Below are 10,750 nucleotides of genomic sequence, written 5' to 3'. Positions count from 1 at the left end.
CATATAGATGTTATTTATACCGTTGGTTTATAGCCATGAGAACTACATTTAGAGGTTAATATCTACCAGTTAGGGCTTTATCTCCTATACCTTTTATGATTTTGATGCAGTTTAAAATGTATAATTATTTACTAACTCTTATGTTGTTTGTCTTTTTAGAAATGCATGTTTTTTTTATGATGCAAATGTTTCTCTATATATATTTTTATACTTTGTGTTTTTGTATTATTATGTATTCATGTATGTTTTTGCACATATATATACATGTCCACCTTTCCCCCTATTGCGAATAATTAGCTATGATAGCAAGTCATTATATAAGTGTTATAATAGCATTCTTTGGTTGTGTATAACTTCTATTGTATATGTATACTTCAGGTTCAGTATTTAATGCAGGGAATTAGGGATTCGAATAACACCTGTGGTAGAAACGGGTTGCTTAGCAACCCACCACTATATATGGTATCCCAAGTGTCTCATGATCTATTGCCTTTGAAAAAGTCTCGTGACAGGATGAAACGCGTCAGGACAGAAGCAGGCAGCGTAATCTTTGTGGAACGGTATCTGGCCAGACCGTGTCCTTGCTGCAATTGGCTGGCGGTGTGGGAGGCTTATTGCGCTCAAGCTGTCGGGACTCAGGAAACGGAGAGTCCCTCGTGTGTATCTGGAAGTTCAGCTCTTACTAAGAGCAAATAGACAGCTGATCCTATCTTCTGCTGAAAGAACACAGGTGGAGGATCTGCTTGAAGTACCAATTCCAGCAGGCGGTGACTTTAATGTTCACACATTGCTCTTTTATTCTGTTTGTTTGTGAGTGAGCCTTTATCATTGTTATTCTTATGCATGCAGTAAAACTGTTACTCTTACCAGTGTGTGTATTATTGCATGGTGTCCTGTAACGGGGTAATCCCACATAGTAGGATCCCGTACAGGTGGAGGCACTGTCACCCGACTGATCAGGCACATCCCAGGCTCCCAACAACAGATCATTAAAACCTGGTTAACCTGGTTAAAACTAGATTAAAGAAGCGTGGCAGGGGAGTATTCCCCACGGCAGACCCGGCGAGTGAATAAACACAGAAAATCCGGTGGAGTTGCAGCAGAGGCACCCCTTTCCCCCCCCCCCCTATCTTCCCTTTTCCCCTCCCCTTTTGTTCGTCGTTTTTGTTCACCTAGTATGTCCTATATTTGTTTCCTGTAAATTGGGATGCTTATCATGGTTATGGATCACGGAAAATCGGTGTTGGTTCGGAAATGTAGACTATTTTGTAAAATATACAAGGACACTATGTTTGTAAACTATGTGAGCAACCAATAAAAATTTAAGTTGAAAAAAAAAAACTAGATTAAAACAGTTCTCTATAGAAACTGGGCACTTCTTGTTACCAGGAATGTGGGCGTTACTTCAGACACAGTCGTAAATCTACTGTGAGCGAAACTCTTCACTAACTCTTCACTAACACCACACAAACATTCTTACACACAAAATGGATACTGAAAACATAACAGAAAAAATGGAAACAGAACATCGCCTTCAATCCGTCTCCAGAGACCCCCCATTCCATTTCAGTAATATATTAATTTCAACAGTATACTGATTTCCGCAATATTACTTATTACATGACACACATGTAGCCAAGTCACCTGATGGCTACTATTCTGCCCTTGGGCTGGCAGTAAACCCTGGTACAATCAGTAGTTGATATGGGGTCCCCCCCCCCCTGAGGAACTGCATTTGAGTGACAGCGGGAGGTGGTGACATCAGGCCTGGGCATGACCAATCATGAGCCAGACCTGGGGCCCTCCTCCTGGCAGTACTTAAAGGCAGGACCACCCTAAATTTGTTGAGTGTTCTTCCCCACTGAGGAAGGCAGGTCATACAGTGGAGAAGCTGATTATTGGGCCTTCTCCAGTCCTCTTCCCTCCTGGGGAGAGTGAGTGTGGACCATACCTCTGCCTCTGCTAGGGAGGTAGGGAATAGCTAGGATGGCTGCAGGTGCCCTTCGCCTGTAGTGACGGTCCAGGGACCATTCTTGAGTGAAAAGCTGAGAGTACTGCATCGGGCAGAGGCCTGCCTTGTTCCTGTAACTGTGCAGAAGAGTAATAAACCCATTCCTGTTATACCTCCTGCCTGGTGCGTGACCTTACTGGGGGAGAGGTAATAAGTTCTACCATGGGAGATCACGTTCAGCTCCTGGAGCCTACGGCAGATGGAAGCACTGCACTGCTAAAGAGATATGTGGGGTATTAACCCCAGAAGCTTAGTCTTCTGTCCCCACTACCACCGGCGGATGACTCAGCCCTCCTGTTACCAGCAGGTATCTTGCACCACATGACCAGTAATGGCCACATCTCCCACCGGATGGAGGAAACACCGGTACACACAGATAATAATTAAATGTAGCACATCGTGCATCTTTGTTTGTCACTTTTTCTCCCTTCAATCTTTCTCAGAAAGTTGAAATCAGCAATCCCTCTAGTAGCCTACTGTATATGAGTTTCATTCAGTACGCAGGTCTATTGAATGACTCCCTTAATGTTTCTAAGGCTTATATCTCCTGAACAAAGCATCAGATTTTAAAAACAAAATCCGTGTTGGAAAGGGGAAGAAGAGATCAGACAAAAATCTGTACCAGAAGTTAGAAACTGTACCTTAAATTTAACGTATGCACGAAATGCACTTTCTTTGCTCCAAGAAAATTATGCATAGCCTTTAATGTAGAAAAAAAACTTTGCCTTTATTTTGGCTGCGCCAACATCTTATAATTTGCTGTATCAAGGTTAATGTCTTGGTCCATCATGTCCAATGTATCATGGTTTGAGGTGAAACTTGATTAGCAGGCTTATATTGTGATACACGATAAACGATAAAACACACGATAAACGATAAACACAGATATTTCTTAGTATGGGTCAGAAAAAGATTTGAATTGCCTGAAAAAAAAGGACTGTCTCAGTAAAGCTGGAATGAAAATGTACTACAAATAAAATGTATTCGAGATTTATGTGCGAGGTTGTTAGGCTGTGAATGCAAGACTTGCTTTTTTGAAAATGACATATTTACTGTGTTTAGCTCATCGGGGACTTTCTTTCAGCGGCCGTAAAGATGACAGTTGAAATTGCTTGCAATTTCAAAAAGTGCAGACCGGTGATGGCTCACATTAACAGCAGTAGTTGTTAAAGAAGCAGTGTTACTCAGACTCAGCAACTGGGTTGGCAAATTTGGCAAGATAAAACAGGACACAGGAGAGTGAGAGCCCAAATGTAATAAGTGTAGCACTGCTTCTCCCCTCCCCCTCCCCCAGCCCCTCTTGCAATTGCTACAGGTGTCATGGTGCTAAATAACTGTGAGGGACTAGGAGATGCCGAGGTTTTGGTGATCCTCATGTTCTTATCTTGGTGTCATCAGCACCTCCGGTCGCAATAGGCTCCAGGGTTCCTGGAGACAGTCCCCACCACCGGAGACTTCTCATACTCCTACCCAATAGACTGTTACTTAGGCAAGAGTATATAAAAAGGATTCTTTATTTGTGCAGCCACTGCAGTTGGTATTACAGCGTGTGCATGGGTTTGTCAGGATAGGTCCCAGACTTCTGAATGGTGCCTGACCTCTTGCAGTCTTGAGGCCTTGTCCTCTGCACAGATCTTGGGCTGCAGGTCTTTACCCCCAGGAGGGGAAGTGCTCAACTCCACATCTCCCCCCCAGGAGGGGGAGACCTTGACTGAATACAATTTGGAACACTTCCTCCCTAAGGCACAAAGGGGGAGAGCTATGAGTCTGCACCATGATTGGCTGTACACAGACTCAGTTCACCTCCCCCCCTGTCACTCAGAGGGGCAGCATGAGGGGGGGTAAACCCACAGGATAGCCTGTCACTGTCTGTAGCTATCAGAACTTACGTGGCAGGAAGGCAGAAAGATGGTTTGGACCAGAGATGGCTATATAAGCAATATTCTGTCATAAGACAGCTTCCAGGGATGGAAGACACCATCCAGCCATTTGAGTTTTACGAGAGAGAGAGAAAACACCACATTTCTACATATAAGACCATATACTAAACAGCCTACTGCTACAAGACACCTACTCGAGCTGTAAGACAAGCATCATAGCTTCCATCTTCCAATCAGGGATGCCAACATGGGGGGGGGAAACTGGGCCACCTGGGCCCGGTGGCTGGTGGGGGCCCAGCCGGCCAGCCGGTGCTGGAAGTTAGACCCGGCCAGAGGTCAGGCTAAACCTCTTTTCCCTACTGCCGTTCCTCTTGTTGCCAATGGGCCCAGCTCTCCCCAGCTGCGGGCCTCCCTCACTGTCCAGGGCCGGGCCTCTCTCTGACATCGGCATGCACCAGAATCTGCATTCAGATTCCGGCATGCATCGGCATGAGAAAGACTCGGTACGGGACAGTGAGGGAGGCCTGCAGCTGGGGAGAGCCAGGGCCGGCGGCAACAAGGAGACTGGCTGCCTGACAAAGAAGTTGGGCCCAGCCATACGTCAGGCCCAACTGCTTTGTCAGGCTACCGGGTACCCGGCTCTCCCCAGCTGCGGGCCTCCCTCACTGTCCCACGCCGGGCCCCTCTCTGATGTCGGCACACAAGCCGGCATGAGAGAGCGGCCCGGCACAGGAGAGTGAGGAAGAGGGGCAGGCCCGAACAGCAAGGGAAAGAGGGAAGCCTGGCTTGAGGCCCACAGCAGTTGGGGGAGAGCCAGGGAACCAGAGGCCTGAGACCATCCCCAAGGTAAGTGTGTGTTTTGTATGTATTTGGGGGGATGGTTTTTTTTAAATGTATTTGGGGGGGGTTGTATGTATTTGGGGGTGGGGTTTTTGTATATGTTTGGGGGTGGGGCAGTAAAATAGTGAGCTCACAAGACAGTGTGCTCAAAAGAAAAATTTCACTTAACTGCACACCACTGAAGTATAAAATATAACTTTTATTAACATTACTTAAAACATATATTACCGATTGTGAGTGTAACAGTAATTAAAATAAAATATGTGAGACGAGCTGCCTATATCCCTTACTAAATAAATAAATAAACACTCAGACACAGTGTACTACTTGTCAGGTGGTAGGGGATAAGAGGCAGATGCAGCACTGTTGGAAATAACCAACAGAGACCAGAGACACAAATCTGAAGTGCACCAATAAATATCATTAATTTAGACACCACATTGTGATAATTCATTAGTGGGTCTAATAAGGTGCCTCTTTTTATAACCAAAAACTTGATGTACCCTCTATAACCAACCAGGGAGAGGTGTATACCAGGAGCAAGGCACTGCCTTAAAAAATACAAATGTGTTGATATAGTATCATGAAAATATGGATGTGGGGTGACCAAAACTAGCAGCCGCCCCACATCGCTGTTAAATTGTTGATATATAACACAGCACCAAGTATACCATAGGTAGAGCTGGATGTGAAGTCATACTCCAAAGTCCCACAAACAGCTATGGTGCAACATGGGCTTAATGTTGATCACCCATATAGCCCACTATAAGGCAGTGCCAAAATAGACTCCAAATGAGCTCCAAAGTAAATTATAATAAAGTCAAGTATAGTTAAATAAATAATCTGGTCAGCTGCAATAACGTCTTACTAAACTAAAACAGCTCCATGTTGGAGACTGATAACATCACTACGTGCCCTACGCACGTTTCCCTCCAGCTGCGGAGCTTCCTCAGGGACATATTTTACTGATTCACTTTCAGTTCACAGTTTGCACCTACTTAATAATTATCGATTATTTTCTTAAGTTAATTAGTATGGTTTATAGTTGATCACTCCCTATCCCACCTCCCCTTTTTTTTATGTATTTGGGGTTTGGAGGGGGTTTTCTGTATGTATTTGGGGGGCTGAAGGTTTTTTTGTATATATGTGGGTGGTGGAAGTTTTTTTTAATATATATTTGTAGGTGGAGGTTTTTTTGTATGTATTTGGGGGTGGAGGTTTTTTTTGTATGTTTTTAGGGGGTGTAGGGTTCTTGTTGTGCGGCCCACATATTGTAGGCCGCATGGACATTCTAAAAGATACACTACAAAATCAGTATTGCAGTTAATTAAACTTGAAATTGCAAAAACCTCACGAGTTTGTTTAGAGATTAAGTTTTTGCATTTGTTGATGCCAAATTTACAGGCCACACATTCTACACATGTAACTTTTTTGAATTGAAGGTTCCTTGTTTCCTTCTGAAAGCGCTTGGAGCCAATTTATCCTTCAAATTTGGGGCCTTGGTGAAAACGATCTGAGGTTGGTCAGGTAAAAGTTCTTTAAGGATCTGATCCTGTTTTAAAATTGGCCAGTGTTTTTCAATAATTCTCCTAATCTTATACGACTCATTATTATACTGAGTTATAAAAGGTATGAAGTTGTTCATGTCTTTAACAACTTTTTTAGGCAGTAGTAAATCTTTCCTTTCCATGTTTGTTACCTCTTCCCTCACTCAATCCAGTATTTTAGAATCATATTCTTTTTCTAGGAATCTTTTTCTCAGAATGTTGGACTGTTCTAAATAAGTTTGATCAGAGGTGCAATTTCTCCTTATCCTCCTTATTTGTCCCTTAGGGATGTTGTCCAACCATTTATTTAAAGGGCAGCTCCTTCTGTGAATAATAATACATTTGCAATAATACGAACCTGCAAAATCCTTTTTTACGTTCCTCCTTTGTTGGAACACTGAATCCGATTTTGGTGGGTAACTACAATGTTTTAAATTGTTTTTCTTGGGTCTAAAATTTCTTTCATATTTCCTATCTTTCCTTCCATAACTGTAATTATGTTGATATCCATGCCTATAGTATTGTTGGTGGTCATATTCTGGCCTACCCCTATAGTAATTCTCTTTTTTATGATATGGATGGAACCCTGTATCCCTATTTTCAGGATTATTCATATTAAAATGAATTTTTCTTGGTTTAAATTTTTCTCTAGATTCCTGATTTCTTGCATTATAATATTTAGGATGATCATGAATTAAATGTCTTTCTTTTTGTTCTTTGTGTGATTCAATTTCAACACATCGTGATCCATTGTGTTTTTCATTATTTATAGAAATTTGGGATTCAGACTCATTTTTGTTAGACTTGGACCATGTTCTAACTTGATTATTAGAATAATCATCCTTGTCCCTTCTAAACTTTTTCTGTTTAGTTGTTATAATGCTTACCTCTAAACCCTAAATCCTAGATTGAATTTCTTTATCCCTTATTTTACGTTGTTCAGATTCTACAAAAGGTTCTAGTTTGGCTTTTAATTCATTGACCTGATTATCTATCCTGTTAAGTGTCCCTTGTGATGAGCTATAATAAGTCTCATTACTTCAAAAGAATAGTTATCTAACACTTTATCCCAAGCTCCCAAAAAAATGGGGTCATCCAAGTCCAAAGTGGGTTGTTTCAGAAGTCTAAGACCTCTGGGAATACGTTCAATTTGTAAATATTTTTCTAACATAATCATATCCCACCGTCACTGAGATTCTGAAATTAATAATTTTTCCAATGTAATAAAACTTTCTGTCATGAGATAAATGTCTCTTTCTTTAAAAGAGTCTTGCTCTCCTGAGAATATTAGATCTATATTAACATTCCTCATGTTTCTCTTGGAGAACAGTGATTGATACTGATCTTCCATAATTAAATCAGTGAATATTAATGTGTAAATACAAAAACAATTGTGCAATATGACAACAATCAGTGAAAAAATATACAATGTGACAATAAATAATTGTGACAGTTGATATAGACCAGGGGCGCGCAAACATTATTTGCTACAACCCTCCCCCGCCTGCTTTCCTGCATCCCCCCTCCTTACCTCGCGCGGCGTCAAATGACGCCGTGATGTCAAGTGACCCGCAGCGTCATTTGACGCGTGTGCCGTCACATGACCCCGTGCTGTCATTTGACGCCGCGTTGCCATAGACACGAGTGACACCGGCAGAGTCAAGGTAACTTTTAGAGTTGCAGAGCCCTCACGCGATCCCCCGGCATATAATTTAAATGCCTCGGGGTGAAGAGCGCAGGGCCACTGCAACTGCCCGCGCCCCCCCAGAGAAATCCAGCGCGCCACCCACTTTGCGCACCACTGATATAGACTATTACTAATCTTAAAAGTGCAGCTCTTAACAGTGAGCGAAGTATGTGAAAGAAACAAAAAAGCGCAACAGATAATATGATAAAGGTGACAAAATCAAATGCTGCCTAAACACCTGAGGTTTCCCAAAACCGCTTTGACTACTACACTGGCGACACACTTTATTCGAGCTCGGCTAGTCCCACGAATTCGGGTATACCCGGGTGTATTGAGGTTTGTGACTGTTTTCTGCCCGAGTGCATTGAGTTATTTTCCGGCAGGGATTGAAGCATTTTATTCCCGCTGGCTGCAATACTGCACAGTACATATATATATACTGCATTACAATTCATGAATTTATGCCATCTGGTAGACACGCGAAGCATTGCAGCCTATTAAATCCTAATCATTATCATTTAACAGATCAGCCGCCCGTCAGCCAGGCATGAACCCAGGCTGGGAAGGCAAACGCAACGGGGCTTGTCAGAGGTGAGGAGCGGCGCATTCCAGGTATCTGCCAGGTACATACCGGGTATTTGCTCGAATAAAGTGTGTCGGTGCAGTAAACTAAACTAAACATACAAGTGTTTGTGGCGCAAATTGATAAACAGTACAGTAAAATGTGAAAATAACCCAGTGAGTATAAAATAAACACTGATATCTCATCTTTGGCTGCTCCATGGAATCGAATCCTATGGGATGTATGCTCCTGGTGAACCTCATATAGTGAAGAAAACACAAAGCCAAAGATAGTGCATTAACATTTACTTGGCACAAAACAAACAACACATAGGGGAAATGTATCACTCACACTTTCCCCCAGTTAAATCGCAGAGAGTGACTCTGGGCACACTCTGCCCTACTCCAGAGTCAGCAAATCAGAATCTTTACGGAGTGGGTACGGTGGCCTCAGTATTCCAAAACTCAACGCGTTTCGTCCGTATGTCGACTTCTTCTGGGGTTATGCCTCTCTATAGTCTGTCTTTATACTCTACACCATCACAGTCAAAATTGATTCAGCTGTTTTATCCTAATAGTGTGTCCAACAGCAAATCAGCATGTACTGATTGGTCCATTGATGTGTATTGGACTCTCAAAACACAGCTGTCACATTTGAGTGGTGCAGTGAGGCTAAATTGCATCAATACAATAGCAAATGTTTACAAAATCACAAAGTTTTATACATTGGTAATAAAATCCAAAAAAATGTAAACCACAATATTCATCTTATAAAATAACTCTACAAACAAAACTAGCTAAAAACTATATAGAATCTCTATAAGGTCTCCTTTCTATCTGTAGATAACACCAGTAAAATGCCTGCTGAAATTAAAAATGAAAGGAGAAAGAAAAATGCAGTTAAATTCAAATCTACAGACATTCATATAAAGTGGCTCATGGTGATTCAATTAAAAAGATGTACTAGATAGAACCCTATAAGTATAAAAATTAAATATAAAATGTATTTATGTATTTGGAGGGTGAAGGGGCTTTTTTGTATGTATTTGGGGGTGGAGTTTTTATGTGTATGTATATGGGGGGTGGGGTGGGAGGTTGTATGTATTTGGGGGTGGAGGTTTTTTTTATGTATTAGGGAGTGGAGGTTTTTTGTATGTTTTGAGGGTGGAGGTTATTTTGTATGGTTTTAGGGGGTGTAGTTTTATTTTATTTAATTGGGGATGGAGGTATTTTTTGTATGTATTTGGGGATGGAGGTTTTTTTGTTATGTATTTGCAGGGATGGAGTTTTTTTGTATGTATTTTTGGGGTGGAGGTGTTTTTTGTATGTACTTGGGGGGGTTGAGGTTTTTTGGTATGTATTTTGAGGGTGGGGAGTTGTATGTTTTTAGGGGTGTAGGGAATTTTTTTGTATGTATTTGGGGGATGGAGGGTTTTTTTGTATGTATTTAGGGAGTGAAAGTTTTTTTTGTATGTATTTGGGGGTGGAGTTTTTTTTTAATGTATCTGGGGGTGGAGGTTTTTTTAAATTAATTTTGGGGTGGGGGGGTTGTATGTTATTTGGGGTGGGAGAGTTTGTATGTATTTGGAGGTGGTGTTTTTTGAAGTGAAACTTCTATGTTGGCACCTACCAAATGAAAATGTTCCTGGGAGTAATTTGCCTTTGTGGAGACGGAAGTGCGGTCTCGGAAGTGACATCACTGCTGGCAGAAGAGGCCGTAGCAAGTGTTGGCAGCTCACACTTCTCACAGAATCTCTGCGACCAAGCAGACTCCGGCCTCATCCCCCGCAAGGACCTCATCACCGGCTCCTCCTGACTGCACCGTGCCACTGGGAGAGCTAACTCCCCATCCCCCCGTTTGTGCATCCCTGGTGTATGGCACTACAGGAAAATTAAAACCTTCTGGGGAAAGGTGGTGGGATACATTTATAGACTTTTAGACATGTCACTAATTGTCACACGACACTAATATTGTTTGGAGACACGTCTACAGAGCCAACCAATTCACAGTTTACGAATAGCTTACTTGTCCTGATACTTTTGATGGCAAAAAAGGCCTTGATGATAAATTGGCTAGATGTGAAACCTCCCAATATCGGGCAACTGGAAAACTATCTGTTTTTGGTTCTGTCCACTAAAAGGACAGATGCATCTATGGATAAAGATGTAAGGAGAAGTTCATTTTTTAGGAAGTGGAAACCATTTATTGTTAACCTACCTTTAG

The sequence above is a fragment of the Ascaphus truei genome, chromosome 3 (genome assembly GCF_040206685.1).
Source record: "Ascaphus truei isolate aAscTru1 chromosome 3, aAscTru1.hap1, whole genome shotgun sequence".
NCBI lineage: Eukaryota > Metazoa > Chordata > Amphibia > Anura > Ascaphidae > Ascaphus > Ascaphus truei.
Note: the sequence above shows the minus strand (reverse complement) of the source record.